Below are 22,356 nucleotides of genomic sequence, written 5' to 3'. Positions count from 1 at the left end.
GTCTGAGCGCCCACTCAGAGCCAGGCAGGTGCTACACATTTTAGACACGTGGTCTGTAAAACTTACCAAAATAGTCCTGGCCGGAAATTATTCTCTCATCTTATGGGTGAGGAAACAGATGCCCAAAATACCATAAGACTTCATTCAAATGTGGAAGATAAAACAACAAACACATAGATACAAGAAGTAGATTGGTGATTACCAGAGGGGAAAGGGGGTAAAGGGAGGGCAAAAGGGATAAGGGCACACATGTGTATGGTGATGGATGGAAGCTAGACTTTTGGTGATAAACACGATGCTGTCTATACAGAAGTCAAACTATAATGATGTACACCTGAAATTTGCACAATGTTGTAAACCAATGTGACCTCAATAAGTAAAATAACAAATGAAAAAAAGAAAGGCAAACAGAGCTTCAGAGAGGGGAGAAGTTGGCCATGATCACAAGGGTGAGACAGGTTTCAACACCCGAATTGTCTGCTCCTCAGCCCTGCTCTCCAATCACTCTGTCCCCAGCATGCAGCCCTCAGACTCCAAAGGCCAGGCCCTGGGCATTTAGAGATCAGTTTCAGCTGTGGACATCTCTGTGGTGCACACTCTAGGTCCTAGGTGTCCCCCAGTGTTCTAGAGATCTTTCACGTATCCACGTCTCACTCTGCTATTGGAATCTCGCGTTCCAGAATGATAATAAGGGTAATTGCTAACACTCAGGGCCCTGGCTAAGCTTTATATATTCACTGCCTCGATGCCTTTGGCAGGTACTGTCCTTATGCCTGCTTTCCACATGAGGTGGGAGGGGTGAAATAATTTGCCAAATGTCACACAGCTGATAAGTAAGCAGAACTGGGACTTGAACTCAGCTTGACCGCAAAACCTCCAATGCTGTCAACCACTGTGTTTCCAAGACTTGAGGAACAAGAAAAAGGGAAGTGGAAGAGAGAAGACAGATGCTCAACACATGAAGACATCCTGACGGCTCTCAAGCAAGCCCAAGAACAGAAGAGAAACTTAGAGGAATAGAGCAGAGCATCTGCCAAGCCAGACTATACAACACAAACAAGTTCCCAGAGAAAGAGTGTCATTGTTTTCAAAATGGCCACGTGTAAAAATGGCTCCACAAACAAAATGGCAGAAAGACCAACCCTTGTTGTTCGTCTAGTAATGGCAATTCCTCAGAGCCCTAACTGGCATGACCATGAGAACCAGCCTGTGCTGTGGCTTCTCACTAAGGTAAGTGGATTTTCCATAAAGACTTTGTTTTTAATCCAGAGAAGAGTGTAAAATTATAGTCTTGGGGGCTCTGACAGCCCAGTGGACCAGGAAAGAATCTCCATCCACCCTGTTGGGCATGCATGGCAGGGTCACTGGGAGCCTGCAAGCCAGCGGCGGTGACCAGAGAGCAAGGCAAGCAGCTGGAGAGATAGAAAAGGCTTTATAAATAGCTCTGTCCTCCCTCTGCCTTGAAACCACAGCACCATGACAGGCTGTGAAATTAAATGAAGATCAGGCAGTTCTCGGGAGAAGCTAAAGCATGAGTGAGAAAGAAGGCACAGGAGAGCGGTAAGGTGGAGAGGCAGGTTGATAATAATACAGGTAAACAGGGGTCCTTGAGTGGAGTCAAGAAGCCCTGGAGTGTGCGTGCGTCTGAGTGTGTGTGTGTGTGTGTGTGTGTGTATGAAAGAGTTGTGCCCCTGAGGCAGAGGATAACTCCTGGGATGTCTGGGGCACAGGACGCCATCTGAGGAATAGGTGCCCTGGCTCTCAATGAGGTTAAGCGTTTCCTTCACCAGCTCTGCTGTGTGCCTGTTTCTTAGACTCCCACCTCCTTCGAAGTCCCCTTCTCCGCTGAAGCATCTCACTTAGAACTTCATGGTCCGTCTCCCTCTGGCTCCTCCCACCACCAGCAGCCTCCCCGGTCTGAGGTTGGCCATAGAAACTGCTGTCCCATGGACTGCACTGTGTCCCCTCCAATTCCATGTTGATGCCCTAACCCCAATGTGAGGTTATTTGCAGATGGGACCTTTGAGAGATAATTAAGAGTAGATGAGGTCACGAGGGTGGGGTCTTCACGATGGGAGGAGCGGCTTTATAGAAAGAGGAAGAGAGAGTTTGCTCTCTCTCCACCATATGAGGTCACAGTGACAAGGCAGCCATCTGAAAGCCAGGAAGAGGGCTCCCACCAGGAATTGAATTGGCCAGCACCCTGATCTTGTACTTCCCAGCACCCAGAACCGTGAGAATTAAGTGTCTGTTGTGTAAGTCACTCAGTTGACGGCATTGTGTTGCAGCAGCTTGGGCAGACTAATACATACTACAAGTAATTCTCGGGTCCTTTCAAGTTTATATAGTATTTATTGAGCCCGGCACTGAGACAGGTACTAGAGAATGTTGAAGTCTGAGATGCTGTCCCGACTTCAAGGAACTTACAGTCTGGTTGGTGATATAAGACTGACCATAAGGCAAAGAGAGACAGATATGTAAGAAGGTCTCTGAACGGGAGCAAGTCTGTATACAGATCAGCGTACTCTGGGAGCGTTTGGCCCAAGGACATCTCTTACCTAATGTACACATTCTCACCCATACACACATACTTTTCTTCCTCAAATCCTTGGTAGCTAAGCTGTGTGACCACACTGGAATGAAGTAAAGAGAAGCCTGCAGCCTGAGTACGTTTCTCCAAGAGCTCTCAAAGTGACCTTGACAAATGGCATCATATGAGTTAAACTCATAAACTAAACCAGTGGCTCTTGTCCAGTGGTCACTGCAGCCACATGGGGAAGGACAGACCTGGCCCTGGAACCTTCCTATCAATTTGATTCAGACTGAGTCCAGCCTCTTTGGATGGTTTTTAGCCAGAGTCAGTTTGTCTTCTTGCTCACTGCCTTCCTTCACTTGCTTAAATATTTCCCTTATATTTTTTCCTGCTCTGACTGAGAGAAGAGATTTGCTAACTTGAAGATAATCCTTGAGTGGGATTGTCCTCCACAGTCCCTTCTGGAGGTATGAATTTCCTCCAAGGCCCCAGGGTTGAGCTTTTAGCCATCTCTTCTGGGTTTCTCGTACAGAAAGAAGCTTGATGTTGAGTTCAGCTTTTCTTTCGTCCCAGGAGCCAGTTATTATAGAATTATAGGAAGTGTCACCAGAGAACATGCTGCCTGCTCCTAGAAATCAGCCTGAGCTACAGAGATCCAGCCAGAGTCCATTCATATAATGCCAAATGAGAGTTCCCGCATACAGAGAACTCTAACATCCCCAGATAAATAACTCCGCGAGGAGCAAATGCAAATTATGACTTAAAGTCAGCTTCCACTTTAGCGCAGTGCGTACCAATGTGGCTTTACCCTTTAGCTAGGGCAATGTAGCCACTACTTCTTTTACGCGGATATACGCCCTGCATGAATTTGTTTCCTGAGACTGTTAGAAAAACAAAGATCATTAGCTACTTGGTTTCCCCTCCAGAAACATGGCAGGCACAACAACGTTAGCTGTTGAGTCTGTAAGCACCTTTAAGCATTCCACAGGTCTCTGGAATAACCACGCCTTCGGTCATCACCTTGAGCAGGACTGAATAGGTTGAAGGAAGTCCAGAGAAAGGTGCGGGCAGTCACGTAGATTGGAAGATACTAAGTTTGTACCAGAGACTTTTGTAATCAAGACTCTTGCAATCAAGATCTTGTCACAAGCAGAGAATCCACATGGATGAGAAGGAAGTGTAAGAAATCAATCAGAGCTTCAAAGAATGAAATGTGGAAGGCGTAAAGTACCACACGCTGGGAGACAGGAGGAAAAATTAGTCACAGAAATTGATCACTAGGAAGACACAGTTGCAGGATAATATGAGCTGAGGTTGCCTAGAAGGGCCATAAGGTGTCTGTGGGGCCTAAGGAGCAGGTGGCTTCCTGCTCCTTATTGTGTGCATCCAGGAGCTTTCAGCAGGCCCCGCCTGGCCCGTGTGCACCTGTTCAGGATGCAAGGGTGCATGATGTAGGATGGGCTTTAGATAGTTGCCTAATGGTTCTGCTGAATCCAATCAACTAAGGATTGGATTAAGGACAACTAGAAACTCTGGACAATTTATATAAAACAAACATAAGAAGATTCTGAAAGGTGGAGAGAAGAAGGTAGACCAGCTAGGGACTGTGGGACGTGAGGAAGGACACTATAGTGAGACTCCTAGGAGGTTTTTTTGGCTCATATATCCCATTCTTGGAGCTGAAGAAGCCAGCAACAGGAGCAGACCAAAAAAAAAAAAAGGCAGCCCCAACAAAAGCCTGCTCCCTCTAGCCGAAGGATGAAGAAAGAGGCACCCTGGCAAGACAGAAAACGTTTAGACAATGACCATTCTCCTCCAACCCTCCAGAAAAATCAGTGATCCACTCCCCACCCACACTGGCCAAGGCCTAGCCGGGGCGTAGACTCCCACCCTCGTGAGATGCCCCGACACTGCTGCCAAAGTGGTATCAGAAAAGGCCCAGTGGAGAGTCAGGGCTTTCATCTCCAACTGGGCGACTAAGGGTCAGCAGTAGCCAAGCGAGGTGATGGAAGGGCAGGGCCTGTCCTGGCTGGGGAGTTGGGGGCACAAACGGGTAGTTGAGGAACTCTCAGGCCACATGTTGGATTGTGTGCATCCAGGAGTCACCTTTGAATGCTGGACCTGTGTCCCCTGCAGACAGGGCTGTGATCCCCTCTCCTCATGTAGCAGATTAGGTGATGGACACTGAGACACCGCACTTGGGCCTCAGGAGGAGGATGAGGCATAGGACAAGGGGACACTCGTCTCTCTCTGCCTGGGATGACTCAAATGCACGCCTCCTGGCGGCTGCGATGGACTGAAGGATTTGCAAGTTTCCTGCTTGTTGTGGGATTCCGACTTATTTCCACAGTCCTCTCAGGGAGTAAGAGAATTTATTTATAACGTAACAGCATCGGATGGGAAGTGATACCCGGTTTTGTCCCATCTCTGTCATGTTATGTTCTGGCCTTGTCTGTCCTCTCCTTTCTAACCCACCACCCCTATCTGGGACACCGGCCTCTGCCATACGACCCCTTTGCTCCAGTCCACTTCCTGCCCACAGCCCCCTCCCCTTCACCTTCCACCTGCCACTCACATGGATTGGAAGCCACTATGAGGGTTGTCTTCGGGCTACTGCATCCTGTGGTCGGCAAATGTGTGGTGTGTCTAAAATGCTTGGGGAACGTGGACCCCCACGACCTGGTTGCAGAGTTCTCTCTGAGATGCCGGAATTGGGTGTTTCCAAACTGATCCTAGTTCTCTGCTGTTTCATATTTTCTAAGCAGCAAGAATTTATGTTTCACACTATTGCAGAGAAATTAGAAATATGATTTATGCCTCACAACTTATGTGGTCAGTTTCATAGATATTTGGTAGTTCTGTCTTGTATCTGACAGGTATGTATTATGTTTTTCCCCTAAGAAGTTGTTGAGTGTGGATAGAAACTATTTACACATGATAAAGACTATTTACTAAAAACCAAGATCAAACATTTTATTAAGTGGAAAAATGCTGAAGTCATATCTACTAATTCAAGAACAAGATGGAGCGCCTGCTGTCGCCACTATTGACCATCACGGCTGTGGAGGTTTTAACTAATACAGTAAGAAAGGAAAATGAATGGAGTGGAATGCATATTGGAAAACAAGAGAAAACATCTTTATTTACAAATGATTGAGAGTATACCTAGAGAACCCAATAGATTTTAATAAAATAATATTAAAATCAGTAAGAGAATTTAGCAAACTAGCTAGATAAATATGTAGAGATTTGATCTATAATAGCAATAAACATTTGGGAAGGGAAATGGAAAAAATAGCCTATACACAACAGCAACAAAAGCTGTAACATTCCTAAGGATGCATTTAACGAGAAAAGGCATGCTACCTATACAAATAAAATGATGAAATTGTATTGAACGGCATACAACAATATCTCAAAGAATGGAGATGTGTGTGGCAAGACTTAATATCATAAACATTCCAGTCCTTACGAAACTAATACATAAATTTAAGACATTAGTACATAAATTCAATGCAGTTCTAATTCAAATCTTACTTCCAAGAACTGGATAAAGTAATTTTAAATTTTATATGGATAGGATAATTTGACATTTCAAATGTTCAGAGAATAATATGAAGAAAATTACAAGTGAGAGCAGATCAGCTTTAGTAAACAATAAAACTCAGACTCAGGCTTCCGTATCTAAACAGCATGATATTGGCACAAGAATTAACCAGAATAGCAAGGAGACAGATTAAAGAGCTCAGAAATAGACATAGGTAGATAGAGGAAACTAGAATATGATGGTGGCATTTCCAGTCAGAGGGGAGGGGTGGTTTATTCAATAAATTGTAACAATGTAACTGATTATCCAACTTTAAGAAAAACAAAAGGAGACCCTACCTTAACCACATACAAAAACAAATTCTAGACGAATTAAGTATTTGGGTCAAAATAAAACATTAACGTATTAGAATAGGATTTAGGGGCATATTTGTAAGAGCTTGGGTGAGGGAGCACTTTTTAAAGAAAGCAGGAATCTCAGAAGTCATCAAAGAAAGGGTAGAGGTATACTAATTACATAAAAATTGAACGCTTCATACAACAAGAAAAATTCATAAGCAAAATCGAGGAGTGAACAATTGATTAGGAAATGTATTTCCATTGGATGGATAGAGAGATAGATAGATGATAGATAGATAGGTAGGTAGGTAGATAGATAGATAGATAGATAGATAGAGATGAAGGGTCAATATCTCTTGTACTGAAAGAGTGTCTATAAATTAATTATACTTTTAAAAGATAAATAAAAAACATAGTAAGAGAACGGTGAGGGAATATGAACTGCCGATTTGCAGAAAAGGCAATCCCAGAGTCCAGTAAACATATGAAAAGAGCCCCATCTTTTTAATTGTCAAAGACTACAGATTAGACAAATGAGGGAGGGTCCCCATCTAAGGTTTTAGGGTGACCAACTTGTCCCACTTTGCCCAGGACTCTTCCAGTTTTGAAACCCCTCAGTCCTGAGCATGTCTGGGCAGTTGCTCTAAGAGAAGCAAGAAATGCATCAAGAGAGCGTTTGAGCTCTGAGTGGACCAAGCCTTTACCCCATGAGATCAAGTTAACCCAAAAGGGGAAGAGAAAAACCTGTGTTTCTGTGCTCTGTCATCGCCTGCCTCCCAGTCCCCACCAGTACTCAGTGGTTTGTAGCATCCTGGCTGTGTCCAGTCCCCTGGCAGACACGGATGCACTTTGAGTTATGGGGTCTAGGAAGGCAAAGAGGCAAGGTATTGGAGGGTATTGTGGGCTGAGTGTTTGTGTGCCCCCAAAATCCATATGTTGCAGCCCTAATCCCCAATGTGGTGGTGTTGGAGGTGGGCCTTTGGGAGGTAACTAGGGTTAGGTGAGGTCATGAGGATGAGCCCTCATGATGGGGCCCTTACAGTGTCCTTATAAGAAGAGACCCAGGAGCCCTTGCTCTCTCTCTGCCATGTGAGGACCCAGCAAGAAAGGCTCCCTCCAGAACGTGCCGTGCTGCCACCCTGATCTCAGACTTCCAGCCTCCAGAACTGGGAGAAAAACAGTGTCTGTTGTTTAAGCCACTCAGTCTGCGACACAGAGGGGAGAGGAAGTGCGGAAATCACCTCCAAGTCCTAGGGAAACATTGACCATTTAGAGCCCCAGCCCCCAGTACCAGCCACAGCTGGGAACTTGTTAGAAAACCAGACAGGCCTCCAGAATCACAAACTCTGGGGCGGGGGCCCAGCATTCTGTGTTTGAACAGCCCGCCAGGTGATGGCGGTGCGTATTCAAGTTTGAAAGCCACTCTAAATTTAGACTCTACCTGGGAAGCCCCAAAGGTGCCTCCCTGAGCCCCGCTGTCGCCCGAGACAGCAATGTCAGGCTCTAAGGGTGAATGTGGCCTGATCTTGCAGGGGCTGGAGGAGCACAGAGGCCTGCTTCCCAGAGAGACAGTGGCACAGAACATTTGCAATAATAGGCAGGCGGGAAATGTACAAGCTGCCTGCCACCTTCACTACCCAATGGTTGAGGATGCTGTTCAGGAGAAGCAGGGGCAAGGAGGGCGTTCCAGCCTGGGCCAGCTCCTCTCCCATCTCTGGGCTTCCTCCCTCCCTCTCTCAGCCCCACGGTGGAGGAGCCACATGGCTCTCCAGCAGGCGAGCAGGCGTCTCAGAGCTCACTGCTTGATAAACTACTGGAAGAGCTCAGACTCATCAGGCGTCATTTCAACCCTGCAGAATGCTTTTGAACAAGTCAGGCCCCAGATGGCAGGCTGCACCCTTGCTGGTTTCCAACGCCAGAAATCGTGCTTCTTATCAAAGCTCTGCTCCCTCATGAGAGCACCTGTTGGCCCTTTCACACTTTGCAGGAGGAAGGAGCGGTAACCTGCCTGAGAGCTGAGGCCAGTCCATCCAGGGTGAGAAATTTCTGTATCTCGTTGATCAGCCACCTGCAGCCTTCCTCAGTTCAGCCACTGTGGGGAGGCAGCAGAGGGTGGAAAGTCCGTGGAACGGCAGTGTCTGCCGTCCTTCAGGACAAGCCATCTTGTGCCTCAACTCAGAGATGGACACAGGGGACCTCCATAGTGGCTGGATACCCAGTTAGGAAGACAGGGGCCATAAGTGAATGGCTCAGGGCATATGTGATGGTTAATTTTATGTGTCAACTTGACTGGGCCACAGAATACCCAGATGTTTGGTCAAGCATTATTCCAGGTGTGTCTGTCAGGGGGTTTTTGAGTGAGATTAACACTTGAATCAGTAGACTGAGTAAAGCCGATTGCCCTCCCCAAGGTGGGTGGGCCTCACCTGATCAGTTGGAGGTCTGATTAGAACAAGAAGGCTGACCATCCCTTGAATAAGAGTGAACTTCTGCTTGACTGCCTTCAAGCTGAGACCCTGGCTCTTCCTGGGTCTGTAGCAGCCAGCTGGCCTTCAGACCGGACCTGGGACATTGGCTCTGCAAATTTTGGATTTACCAGTGTTCCTAATTGCATGAGCCAATTTCTTAAACTAGATCTCCAACTCTCTCTCTCCCTGTACATATCATATTGCTTCTGTCTCTCTGGAGACCCCAACTACTACAGCATGTCAATGAATGATTTCTGTAAGTGGAGAGCTGCTGCAAGGGTCTCTTTCGTAGCCTCCTTCTTGGCTCTGCCCTGAAGGCTCTGTATGGTTGAGAAGTTTGTGCACTGCACAAGGTAATCAAAGGCTCAGGTAGGAGCTGACCCCCAGCTCGTGCTCTGCGTGCCGAGCTGTGTGCCCTAGTGTGGGGCCAAGCCTGTCTGAAGGAAAGAGCGCCTTCTACTTTTCAGAAAGGCAAGGCCTAGAAGGGACTCAGGCGATGGCTGTCCTGCCATCTGGAGAAGCTAATGAGGTGGGGTGTGTAAAGCCCAGGCCCACAGTTTCTTGACACTCAGGGGACATGCCCCATGTGGTCCAAGGTGATGTTTCCGAGAAGCACCCGTCTGGGTGGGGGACTGGGGTTTGTAGGGCTTGAAAGTGTCTATGACGCTGCCTTTCAGGATTTTAGCTTTCCTGGAGCCTTTACTGAGGGGGCACCAGGCCTCCCAGTGGCCAGCTGGCCATGTCATCCAGTGCTGCCCTCTCAGCTCTGCTGTCACTCTTCTCCACGCAGCCAGCTCCATGGAGCCCCTTGCACACTCCTGGGCTCCACAGCCTTTTCTCCTGTGGCCAGGCGTCTTGGTCCCTCCTGCCTGCAGCCTGCCTTGCCTGGGCTCTGAGAACCATGCCCTCACTGGAGGCTGCAGCCCAGGGCTCTGGGGCTGAGCATCAGGTCTCAGATATGCTTCCTAAGACGGCTATCACAGGACTTCCCATCCCGCAAGCTCTTCCTACAAGGCATTGTCGGCTTTCTTTCCACTGAGAGGTGAGGTCTAGTTCCCTGCTATTGAATCTGGGAGGGTCTGTGTCTACAGAAAAAGTGACATTATGTGAGGCTCATTCTTAAAAGGCAATAGAGCTTCTGCCTGGTTCTCTTGGGACACTCGCTCTTGGAATGCAGCCGCCATGCTGCGAGGAAGCCCAGCCATCAGGAGAGGCCACATTTAGATCTGGCCGACAGCCCCCACTGAGGTCTGGGCTGACAACCAGCTGTTGAGTGCGGAAGCCTTCCACACAATTCCTCCCCAGCCACCATGACTGTGCAAGAACCACCCAGCTGAGCCCAACCAACTCTCATAACTGTGAGAGGTGATAATAAAAATACTGTTAATGTTTTAAGCAACTGAGCTTTGGAGTGACTTGTTAAACAGTAGCAGATAACTGGTGTCACAATTCTGGTAGCTGGACACCAAGGCTGAGCCCCTGTTGTAAGCTTCTGCCCTGATAATTCTGTTATTGTCACTTTCCCGGTGATCAACCATTTGTTCAACTTGTATTGGTTGAGCAGCCCCCATGGGATGCTCTGCGCTCAGCCCTGGGGTTCAGGGCCGGGTGGGGGAATAAACAGACCCTGGTGCCCGCCTGCAAAGAACTCACAGTCTGTTGAGGGGAAGACCTGTGTCCTCCTTACTGAGTGGGCTGAGGGTTCTGGCCCCGCTGGCTTCCTCCCTCTGCATTTCCCCTCAGCCAGAGGGCCTGGTGGTGTCCTAGTTCCCGTCACTCCAGTGACTGAATTCTTGACGTTATTATAGACTTCTCGGGAGAACTGAAGGGGCCCTTGAGGGATAAGATCACTTGATCAGGCTTGAACAAAAGGGGAGACAAAGTCACTCCAAACTGAGAGGCCAGGTGGGTGATGGAGAGGCCCCCGGAAGGCAGGGACCTCACGCAGGATGGGGAGTTTGAAGGACAAGTCGGTGGGCCTGGGGTGGTGTTTGGCATAGGTTGGGGGATAGTGCTGGGGGTGACTCAGCATGGTGTCATACACGTGTCCTTTGGTCCTTCCCCCAGAGAGGGACCTGTTAGGAGAGGAGGCTGTCAAAAATATCGTAGTAACTCCCAATTGTAACTCTGTCTCCTGAGGTTGGCCTGCAGATCTGCGGACTATAAAGGGAAACCTCTTCCTCAGCTGCAAGGACCCATTCTGGGCGCATCATGGAGCAGGACTGCTGTGAGGAGGCCAGAAGCAGCAGCCACCTCAGAGCTCAGACAATGGGATGGGCTTGTGGGGGTGGCGGGAGGGTGCCAAGCCCCCTCATCAGGGCTTATTGTCTGAGCCTAGAGACTATGGAGTGTCGAGGGATGTATTCGTTTTCTTTAACAAAGTAACAAAGCTGCTGTAACAAACTACCACAGTCTGAGAGGCTTGAACAACGGAAGTTTATTGTTTCAGTTCCAGAGGCTGGAAGTCCAAGATCAAGGCGTCGGCAGGGTTGGTTCCTTCTGGGGGCTGCGAGGGAGAATCTATTCCTTTCCCCAGCTTCTGGTGGTTTGCTGGCCATCTTTGGCATCCCTTGGCTTGTGGCATCACCCTGATCTCTGCCTTCGTCTTCTTGCGGTGTTCTCTGTGTGCATCTGTGTCTAAATTTCCCCTTCTTATAAAGACACCAGTGATACGGATTAGGGCCCACCCTGATGACCTCATTCTAACTTGGGTACCTCTGTAAAGACCTATCTCCAAACAAAAATCACATTCTGAAGTGCTGGGGGTTAAGACTCCAACCTAGGAATTTGGGAGGGGGAGGGGGAGGACGCTATTCTACCCGTAAGAGAGAAAATGATAATGGAAACCAGGCATCTTGTTCTACACTTTACTTCTTCACCTCAGTTAATCCACTTGGCATCCCTGTTGGAAAAGTACTATGTTTTTTTCTAAGTCTTTATTACAAAAATTTTTAGACAAACAGCAAAACTGAAAGAATGTTATGGTGAACACCATGCCCCTATGCCCACCGCGTAGATTCCACCACTGACGTTTTACTAAATTTGCTTTGTCACATAATCTATCCATCTATTCATCCTTCCAACCGTCCATTAATCCGCCTTATTTTTGGATGCATTTCAGAGTAAACTGCGAACACCAGCACACTTTCCTTTAAATCCACCATGCAATCACTGACCAGAGTTCAATATATTTTTTTATTTTTACAGATTTTTCTTTTGAGGTAAAATGTACTTAAAATTAAATGCTCAAGTCAAATTTATTGAGTTTTGAAAAAAAGAGAACAGCTGTGTAATCTAAACCCCTATCAAGATACAGACCATTACCGTCACTCCAGAAAGTTCCCTCTTGCACTTTCTCAGCAATCCCTGTCCCCACCCTGACCCCAAACATAACAACTGTTCTGATTCTTCCATCATAGGTTAGTTTTGCCTGTTCTAGAACTTCCCATAAATGGAATCATTTAGACAGAGTGCATTCTTTCCTTTAAGGCTCCTTCCACCGAGGATGGTTTCAAGATTCAGCCATGTTGAGGGAATGAAGGCACTTGGCTTGCTTCTGGCATTGGCTTCTACGGAGAGCAGTGTATTTGCACCTGCTTTTTACAGATGAGGAAAGTGGTGCTCAGGCTATTTAAGTGACTTGCTGAAAGTCACACAGCTAGTGAGAGGCAGAAGCAAGAGCTGAACTCAGCCAGATCTTTCTGATGCCAGAGCCCAAAAAATTTTTGCTACACTGTGATATCATCTGTGGCTTTCCCTGGCCTGGGGTGGCTTGGGAAATAAAGTATTCCATGCTGTGTGTTCTCGGCATTCATTGGACTCATTTGCATCAGAGTCAGTCAGTCTGGAGAGTGGCTTTGAGCCCTGCTTTGCCATTTACCAGCTGGGTGACCTTGGGCACACGACTGAACGTGCCTCTGCTTCTACTTTCTCATCTCTAAAATGGGGTGATAACAGGATGCCTCCACAGGGTTGTTGTGAGGATTAAATGAGCAAATGTAGTGGAGCTCTGTGACCCTGCCAGGCATGTGGTAAGTGCCGTACCAGTGTTTGTTGTTACTAATTTGACAAACACCAATTCAGCATTAGCTCTAGGCCAGAACCCTGTGCTAAAGGATGAGTAGCATGCCTCAGACCCCTCTTGTCTGCACCCACCTCACATCCTCTGGACCCACCTTTCCCTCCAGCCACTGGTGAGGCCATCAGCTTCACACAGGTGTACCTGTCAGCTTCTTGCCTTGCTTTCCCACCATCTCCCGCAGGAACATGCCTGGCACTCACGATGGGCAACCCGAATGAATGAGGATGTTAATAACCCATGGGGTGACTCTAGACCAGTGAGGGATGGGAGCCACTCCATCACCTGGGGGAAATTCCGAGGTCCGTCCTCCTAAGCATCTCAGAGGGCCCCAGTGGGACGGAACGCCAAGAGCCCCAGTACTGACATCTCAAGGACAAAACCCTTTCCTTCTTTCTCTGCTTCGTTCTTCCCAAGCCCCCACTCCTGCTTCTTGTCATCTCTTCCGCAGACTAACTACCTGCAAACAAGCTCTTGTTTCAGGCTCAGCTTTTCAGGGAGACGTTAGGCTAAGAAAGCTCCTGCTGCTCACAGGCTAGCAGGGAAGATGAATGCAGAGCCAGTGCCAGCAGCACCTTCGAGCTGGCATCTGGGAGCCCAGGTTGCTGGGCGGCTGGAGGAGCAGGGACACTACTGATGTGGGGCAGACAACATGGCGTGACAGGTGCGTGCTGAGAATGAGGCTCGAGGAGCCTCCATGCCATCTTCCCTTATGCCTTTTTCATGACAAGGGACACTCTGAGGCTGGCGTGTGGCATTCAGGCATCAGGAAGAGTCTGGTTAAAATAGTCTGTGCTGAAAGTGGTGTAGCCGCTGTGGAAAGCAGTATGGCAATTCCTCAAAACTTCAAAACTGGAATTATCATATAATCCGGCAACTCTACTTCTGGACATAGACCCCAAAGGACCGAATGTGAGATCTGGAAGAGATATTACACACCCACGTTCATAGCAGCATTACTCACCAGAGCCAAAATGTGGAAGCAGCCAAGTGTCCATCGACAGATAAACGGGTAAAGAAAATGTGGTCTATCCATACGATGAAATATTACTCAGCCTTAAAAAGGCAGGAAATTCTGACACAGGCTACAGCATGGACGACCCTGGAGGACATTATGTTATGTGAAATAAACCACTCACAAAAAGATTGATACTGATGATTCCACTTATTCAAGCACCTGGAATAGTCAGGTTCACAGAGATAGACAGGAGAACGGTGGCTGCCAGGGGCTGGGGGAGGGAGGAATGGGGAGTTAGTGTTAAATGGGGAGAGTCAGTTTTGCAAAATGAAATGAGTTCTGGAGATGGATGGTGGTGATGGTTGCACGACAATGCGAATATACTTAATGCCACTGAACTGTGCTCCCAAAAATGGCTAACGCGGTAAATTTCCTAGGTACATTTTACCACAATTAAAGATTAAAAGGTACTTCTGAAAAATTTTTAAAAAAGAAAGTTTGTGCTAATTGCTCCCGCCTGCTCCTGACACCTGGTGTTTAACCCAAATGATTCTCTGTTGCCGAAGGTTGGGCAGCGTGAGGGAAATGTTCTGGGGCCAGAGAGCACATCTTAGAGCCACTTCTCTGCCTGTGGGTCCTCATTTGTGAGAAAGCATGTGAGGAGGGACCCGCCTGAGCAGGAAGATGTAGGCCCTCTTCCTGCTGGCCTTCCCAGGATGGGCAGCGGGTTTGGCCCCCTCTCTTACACCCCCGTGTGGCCCGCTCCCAGGCCTGACACCCTTGTCTGTCAGGGGAGGAGCAGAGAGACTCAGCTACTTGGGTCTAAGCCACGCAGGCTCTGGGGTCCTGGGTCACTGGGTGCACGCTCCCTGCTCAGGTGGACAGGGGAGACACCGCCTTCTGGAGAGCACAGACTGATCTTGGAAACGTTTGACTCGGTTATATGAAACCTGAGTCAGTCCCCTAACACTCTCTATGCCGATTTACACAAGTGTCTTGCTATTTGTAATGAATTCCCACAAACACATGATTCCTCACTCATTCATTCCCTCATTCATTCATTTACTCAAAGAGCATACACTGTCTATCAGGTGGTAGACACAGTGCTGGGGGCCAGGGGAAGAGGTACCACGGAGACAGACCTCACTCTGCCTTCCAGAATCATCTAGGCCAGAGGAGGATTGGACATGGGAGAGGAGGTGACACAAAACTCGGTGAGGCCTCTGAGGGGAGGGGGGCTCTGGGCACAGAAGACAGGAAAGATGTTTAGCGTTGCCTAAACTGAGATTCGAAGATTGAACAAAGTTAGCCAGGCAAAGGGGGAGGGGGCGGAGGGACAGCATGCCCAATGCCCCGGGGTCCAGAGGGCAGGCGTGTTTGAGGACCCAGGAGAAGTGGAGTTTGGGCTGAGTGTGAGGGAGACAGGGGCTCTGGCTGTGGAGGGCCCTGCTGTTGTGTGAAGGAGACTGTGCCGCATCCCGGAGGTCGTGCGAAGCCCTGGAGGGTCTGAGGCAGGGAGCCCTAAGCCGTTTCTGCGCCCGGTGCGGAGGTTCCACCCAATTAGTGGAGGCAGCCACAGCTGGCTGGTGCTCCACTGGCCGGGCCTCAGGGTCTCTCAGTGTTACCGTGGGCACCCGTCCAGCCTTGCTGGCTCCCAACACTGGCTGGCTCCCTTGCCCAGGCGGTGTAGGAAGGCAGAGGCTGTTGAATTGCTTCATCAACCGGGAGCCTCTGAGCCCGGAGCCAGACTGAGACCTCAGCATCTGCCGTGTGGAACAGGTGGCATTCGAGGGCATCTGCAGGAGTCCGTATCTGAGTCTTTGAGCAAGGCTGCCTGGGGCAGCGTCCCCAGGAACCGGCATCCTTTTGGGCTCTGGGCTAAGACTGAGGGCTGATGGGGACACTAGAGGAGCTCCCCTGCACCAGGACCACTCCCCAAGCCCACTTCCCTCCCTGTCTGGGAAGGTGGGCTTTGCTGCAGTGCACTAAGGGCCAAGGGGCTCCCTTCTGTGAGTAGCAAATGGTCCTTTCATGGGAATCGCAGACACAGCTGTGGAAAGTCTAGTGGTGGGGCCAGGGGGGACCCCAGAGTTCACCTCTCTACTCCGATGGTCCCCAAACATCACTCATTCACCATGCTCGCCCTCTTCAAACGTGCTGTTATTTGCTGATGTTTTTTCAATTGATTCACCTAAAATTAAATATACTGATTTAGAAAGGAGAATGTATTCTTATTGCATAATGAAAAAACTATTTGCACTTTCCATAAATAGGAGATTAAAAAAAAAAAGCCTAAATATCCAAAGAAGGTTGTCCACGGGCCTCGTAAAAGCCCTCACTGCTGCCTGGCCGCTGGTGTGCCCCGCTTTGGCATTTCATTTGGATCCGGGAGCGTTTGGGGGAAGCCCTTGCACCAGCTCTGTGCTCCGCCCTGGGGCGTGAGCTCCTACAGCCGGGAGGATGGACCCACGTCCCCCTCCTGCAGCAGGGCTGGTGCTGACCTGAAGACACAGGTGGGAACCCATAAGGGGTGTGGGGCGCCCTAAAGAGGAAGTGGTCAGCCAATGGGCAGGTGGTGCTGGTCCGGGAAGGTTTCCAGGGCCTGAGGCTCTAGCTGCCTCCTCAAGGAGATGGGGTGATGCCGAGGACATTCCTGGCTGGGGCAGGAGCCGAGGGGCCTAGTGCCATTGAGGGGCTGGAGGGCATCTAGAGAGACAGGCATGGCTGGCCATGGGGGACCCGGGAGTTCCCAGAGTACGGCCTTTATCCCAGGAGATGGGGAGCCTCAGAAGGGTTTGGTTTGCCCTTCGGAAGGATTATTCTGACAGGACGCTGGGAATAAAGAGAGGAAGGGACACCAGGCAGGAGGTGATTGCTCTGGGCTGAATCTAACTGAAGGCCAAGAGGGTGAGTTGCTATGTACAGACCCCTCAGCGAGTAAGTGGTCAAAGAGGGACCAAGACCAGATCTCCAGATTCCCACCCAAATGGCGGGGCTGTGAGGCCAGTCGTGACATGACACCAGGAAGGGAAGCTCTTTCTGAGGGCGCTGCCTGCAGGCAAAAATTTCCATTGTAATTTCAGAAAATTCAGAGAAATGACCTTACCCGCCAGGTGCTGTGAAAGTCTTCAGTCCTTCCTCTGTGGTCTTCTGCGCTGGGCTGTGGTCCCCCGTGCACCCCGCTCCGAGCCCACTGGTTGGATGCCTTTCCTCGGGGTCAGCCCCGGCTGCCGCTTCTCACTCCTCGCACATTCTCAGGGTCATCTTGCCGGAAGGGGAAGCCTGGCTGAAAGTCCCATGCTGCTGACTCCAGCTCTCCACCGCCAACCCCGTGTTGCTCGAGCATCTCTGACCCATTGCTGAGTCCACATCTCCACTCCTGGGTCTTGCAGGTTCCTCCAACTCAACATGGCGGAGCCACCTCACCATCTTCCACCCAGACCTGCGTCCCCCCATCACCGTGACTGACACCCACCACCCACTTGCGGAAGCCAGACACCAGGAAACACTCCTGGCCCCTCCCGCCTCCTCCCCCCAGCAACTCTGTGCATCAGTCTGAACAGCCTGTCAAGGCTGCCTCTGGAGTATCTTCCCATCCAGTCCCTCCGCCTCCAGCCTGTTCCGGGCCATGTTACCTCCTGGCATAGCCTCCTCTCTGGTCTCCCTTCTCCAGTCTTGTTCATTCCACCCTGCAGCGGGAGGGGTCTCCCCGGACCACAGAGCCGATTGTTAAAACCTTTCCATGGCTCCCCACTGCCTAGGGATGAAGCCCACTGTCCTCAATGTGACCAGAAGGCCCTGCATTAGCTTAGGGGGTCCATCTCGAGACTCCCTAAGCAGATTTTTTGTTCCCCATCACAGCACTCATTGTCTGATTGCATTTTCCTGATACTTGTCATCTCCTCTAGACTTGGAGCCCTCTATGCGCTGGCCATGCCACTAACGCCACCCCTATGTCCCCAGAGTCTCTCACAATGCCTGGCACAAGGCAGGCACTCAATAAATGTTGTCAAACAAATACCCGGCTGCTGGGAGCTTGTCAGAGCTAACATGGCCCTTTACACCATCTCCCACGTCCCTGGTGCCAGGCCGGCACCGTGCACCTTGCTCTGGGTGTCGCGGGGAACTCATCTGAGCCCGAGCCTCTTGAGGAATGAAGCACAGGCCAGGGATTGCTGATTTACGGGGATTTTTGCCACTTTTAGCCCACTGACTTCTGGCAGACGTGGGTTTGAAGACAGACAAGCTTGAATTCAAGTGCGACAGTGTGTCCTTGCTGAAGACAAAGATCATCCATTACATCATGGGAGCAGTGGATTCGGTGAGAGAGTGCACATTCCTCTTCTGCAGCCCGGGGTTCGCCGGTTGGGATCCCGGGTGCGGACATGGCACAGCTTGGCAAAGCCATGCTGCGGTAGGCATCCTACATATAAAGTAGAGGAAGATGGGCACAGATGTTAGCTCAAGACCAGTCTTCCTCAGGAAGAAAGAGGAGGATTGGCAGCAGATGTTAGCTCAGGGCTCATCTTCCTCAAAAAAAAAATATTGCACGTGTTTGCTTTAACCATTTTACCAATGAGCAGGCTGATTTACACCACCTCCTGCCCTTCCTGCTGATGTCTTCGTGGGACCCCCGCCCCAGGTCACCCCTCGATTCTCTCTTGGGCCCCAGAAGGACCCAGTGTGATGGGCACTCGAGCTGGCCTCACCATGCCTAGTGACCCGGCCACCCAGCTAAGCCAGGCCCGGCAGGGAGAGGCTGCTCAGCTGACATGTGACACTTTCTGTAAGACGGTCACTCACATTTCTCCGTCATCACCCTCAACTCCCAGACCTAACAGCTCACTCCCAGGTATTTAGAAACTATACTTTTTGTCCCTTGTGCTATATTATTCTCCTTGTACCCCGAGGGCTGGACTTGGTCCTCTGCAGACGCAGGAATGAAGTAGAAGCAGAAGGCATCAGAGCCAGAGGGGACCCCAGGAATCATCTATGTTCACCTCCTCCTGTGCAAGTGGGGAAACCGAAGCCCAGAGAGGTGAACCAGGGTGGGAGTCATTTTCCTGACTCCCCATCCAGCGCTCACCTTGGCAGCCCAGGCTGCCTCCCCAGGTCGGTTCTGAAGCCCCAGAACTACCCTGACCTTTGGGGCTGGCTCAGCAGAGACACTTAGGGGGCCGGACTCTCCGACCTCTGAAGAGTCTGACACAGAGGGCCGTGTTTCTTCCCTCAGCGCCCCAGCCCCGTCGGCATTCAGAGAGACAGCCCGAGGTGCTGATGGGGGTCAAAGGCAGCGAGACAGCCTTCCAGCCGGCAGCCACATGAACCATGAAGAGTTGCTGCTGCCTTGCTGATCAGCCTGGGGAGCGGGGATTGACCGGAATGCAGAGCAGAAGTGCGGCGCAGGCGCAGTGGGGCAAGGGGACCACCTCTGTCCCCTCGGGAGGCCGTACTGCAGGATGGCCCGGGGTGGGGGGCGGGGCATGGGGGCTCTTTTCTCCTGCCGGTCCACCCTCTCTTCCCCATATTCACTCATCTCCCCTCCCATCTCTCCTCCTCCTCCTCCTGGCTTCCCCCTCTCCCCGACTCCCTTTCTCCCTCCGCCCCAGCCCCGCAGCAAACCTGGCCTGCTTTTCCGGATCCCGGTCCTCTGTGGATCCCTCTGATGCTGCTCCTCAGGAAGAGCTAGCCCCTTCTCCAGGGTGGGGACTGCACCCAGCCACTGCTCCCTCCTTTGTCTGAATGAGCAGTTCCTGGGCCCCAGGTGGCCCCTCCTTTCCTGAGAGGGGTGGGGGCTCTCAGACCCTGTGCAGAGGCAAGGACAGGGAGGGAACCTTCAGGAGTTGGAGCTAATGGAAGGAGAGGGAGTGGAGCAAAATGGGTGATCTGGGAGGGAAGAGGGCCAGATGGGCGGGGGGTCGGGCCCTGGCCAGTGGGTGTGCAGAGAATGGAGCCACTTGACAGCATGGTGCCTGGGACCATGTGTTCGTTGAATGACTGCTTGAGGGAAGGAGTGACTGAAGGAGTAGAAGGAAGGCTCCAAGATACTCAGAAGCTGGGGTTCCTGGCTCAGGGGCTCTGTCCCATCGCACCAGCTCTGGGCTCCTCAGGGGTGACTCTGTGGATTACACATGACCCTGGAACTCCTCCCCTGGGAACCATCCTGTGGCCTCTCACCAGCCCTCTGCTCGGATGGAGAGCGAGGAGAGAGCGTGACCAGGCTGGCACGTATGGAGGAAGGTGGCAGGCCCCAGGAGGCCTGTGTTCCCTGGAGGGAGCTGCCCGCCCCACCCCTCAGTGGTCACTGTGGCCTAGCCCCTGCCCCTTTAGAAACCAGGACGAGCAGCACCCAGCCTGGCTTTGGGTTTGTGCCTTTCACCAGCAAGAGGTCCCTGGGCACAATGCCGGCCTGGCAGGAGGAGGGGGCCACTGTTCCTGGAGAGCTGGCACACCAGGGCCTCCAGAGGGCAGAGGAGGAAACTCTTGCCCTGAGAACACTGGCGTGGACCAAGACAGAAATTCTAAAACCAGGGGCTACAGGTTACCCCGTCTTACGCAACTCGCTCCTTCGACAGGCAGGGAACTGCAGCCCAGAGAGGGAACCAGGTCTGCTCGGGGTCACTCATGCAGTGACAGAGCCCAGAAGCCAGGTCTCCTGGCTTCACCAGATGGTGCTGTTTGTCTGGTGAACAGGCAAACCAGGGAAATGGCAGCAACAGTTCCCTGAGCTGAGCTCGAGGCGCCATCCCTGGGGGCGGAGGGGTCCCGGCTGAGTAGGGGTGCAGGTGCGCACAGCCAAGGTTGGCGGGGCAGTTCAGGCCAGGGGGAAATGCTTAGTTTCAAAGCACATTGGTCTCATTAGGGGTTTTTTTTAGAATGTATTATTTAGGCCTGTGGAATGATCCACCTCAATACCCCAGAGCTATTGGGAGAATTGAATGAGATAATGGACACGAAAGTGCTGGGAAAACTTGACAGCCCTACAAACACTAGTCCTCATTCTCACCTTATTATCAGAGGCCTGTCTTCCTAACACCTGGGTTTTATGGAGATTGATAAAATGATAGAGCTGGAAGGGATCCAAGATGCCACCCTGACCACTCGCCACCTCTTCGGGGGGGCCCAGAACCTTGGGGGCCATCCTTAAGGAAAAGAATGCAGAACCACAAATGCAACGTTAATACAAAAATGAGCATTTATTTAGAATAAGAAATCACACCAAAGTATCCATTTCAAAAAGCCGACAATACAGACATCAGAAAATTTGAGAAAAAAATAACAAAATATTTTATGTTATTATTATTGATCATCTGTTGCCACTCACCTATAGTGCTTTTCTCCTGCATGTCTTGGCTGTATATTCTTTGATCTCCTTTTTGTGGGACAGTAATTTTGTAATGCTCTTTTCTATAGAGAGAATAAAAAGAGAATTCTGTCTTTCCTGTAAGCGTGGTTGATCCCAATTTGTTTCATTCACATTGTCGATCGTTTGAAAATGTGTTTCTTCCAACTTCTCTGCTTGGTATCTGCAATGCCGCGTCTGAACCGTCCTCCCGTTCGGGGCAGGCCCACCGAGGGCCCCAGCCTCTGTCTTTGCTCTGCATGGCCCACAGGCGTCCTCAGAGCAGCTGCTTCAGCTCAGTTACATCCTGGCCCACCTCTCTGGTCTCGGCTGATCCCATCCTGGGTGGGGGGCAGAGTGGCCACGAGGCCTGGATCACAGCGACCTCTGAGCGGGAAGCTGAGCAGTGTCTGTTCTGATCCTTCTCCCTGGGGTCAGAGTGTGCGGGGCCTTGGTGAGGTCCTCCAGAAAGAGGTGGGTGCCCAGCCATCGGGGGTAGAGAGGACTGCTGTCCTGGGATCCCGCTGGGGAGTGGCATGTGACCCCAGCAGTGCACCCCACCTCAGCTGGGGCCACAGTGGCCTCCTAGCCACTGCAGAGGAGAAGATGTCGGGACTAGGAGAGGCCTGTATGACTGTGGGGCCGTGAGGTGTGGTCTCTGGGGGCCTCGCGGTTGGTCCCCCTCTCATCCCAGGTAAGTGTTGCCCAGAGGGGTCCTGGGGATGCTGTGTGATAAGAGGGTCCCATGGGAAACCCTATGTTACTATGACCGTATTAAAAACCCAGGTGTCCTTCAGTAAGAAAGCCCAATGATTTGCTTCACAGAACTTTTCCCAAATTTGACCTCAGAATTCTTCTCCCACCTGACATCTATTAACATCCTGAACTTAGGGCAATGCTGCCATATAGAGACTTCTCAGAGAAAAGGGAGAGGAACTAGGGTTCAAGATCCCCCACAGGGACCCACAGGAGACCCACCACGGGCTGCCCCCCCCCCCCCGCCCCCCGGGAGACAGATAGATCTGAGGTCCATCTTTCTCAGCAACGTTACGTTCAATGAAAGGCTAGAATGAGCCCGACCCTCAGCAGACA

At 50.8% G+C, this 22,356-nt stretch overlaps 2 long non-coding RNA genes across 2 annotated transcripts; one reads left to right on the top strand and one right to left on the bottom strand.

Annotated features, from left to right (window-relative positions):
- Nucleotides 1-912: 912 nt before the first annotated feature.
- Nucleotides 913-21,369, top strand: LOC103559684 (uncharacterized). Its single transcript, XR_011535234.1, has 2 exons — nucleotides 913-1,230; nucleotides 17,006-21,369. It is a non-coding gene; the product is annotated as an uncharacterized lncRNA (long non-coding RNA).
- On the bottom strand, nucleotides 11,301-17,139 carry LOC139080613 (uncharacterized). The gene is made up of 2 exons (XR_011535235.1): nucleotides 17,029-17,139; nucleotides 11,301-16,113 (listed from the first exon to the last, which is right to left on the bottom strand). It is a non-coding gene; the product is annotated as an uncharacterized lncRNA (long non-coding RNA).
- Nucleotides 21,370-22,356: the final 987 nt, after the last annotated feature.

This window comes from Equus przewalskii, chromosome 31 (genome assembly GCF_037783145.1).
Source record: "Equus przewalskii isolate Varuska chromosome 31, EquPr2, whole genome shotgun sequence".
In the NCBI taxonomy this organism is placed as follows: Eukaryota; Metazoa; Chordata; class Mammalia; order Perissodactyla; family Equidae; genus Equus; species Equus przewalskii.
This window is presented reverse-complemented; position numbering and strand designations above follow the sequence as displayed.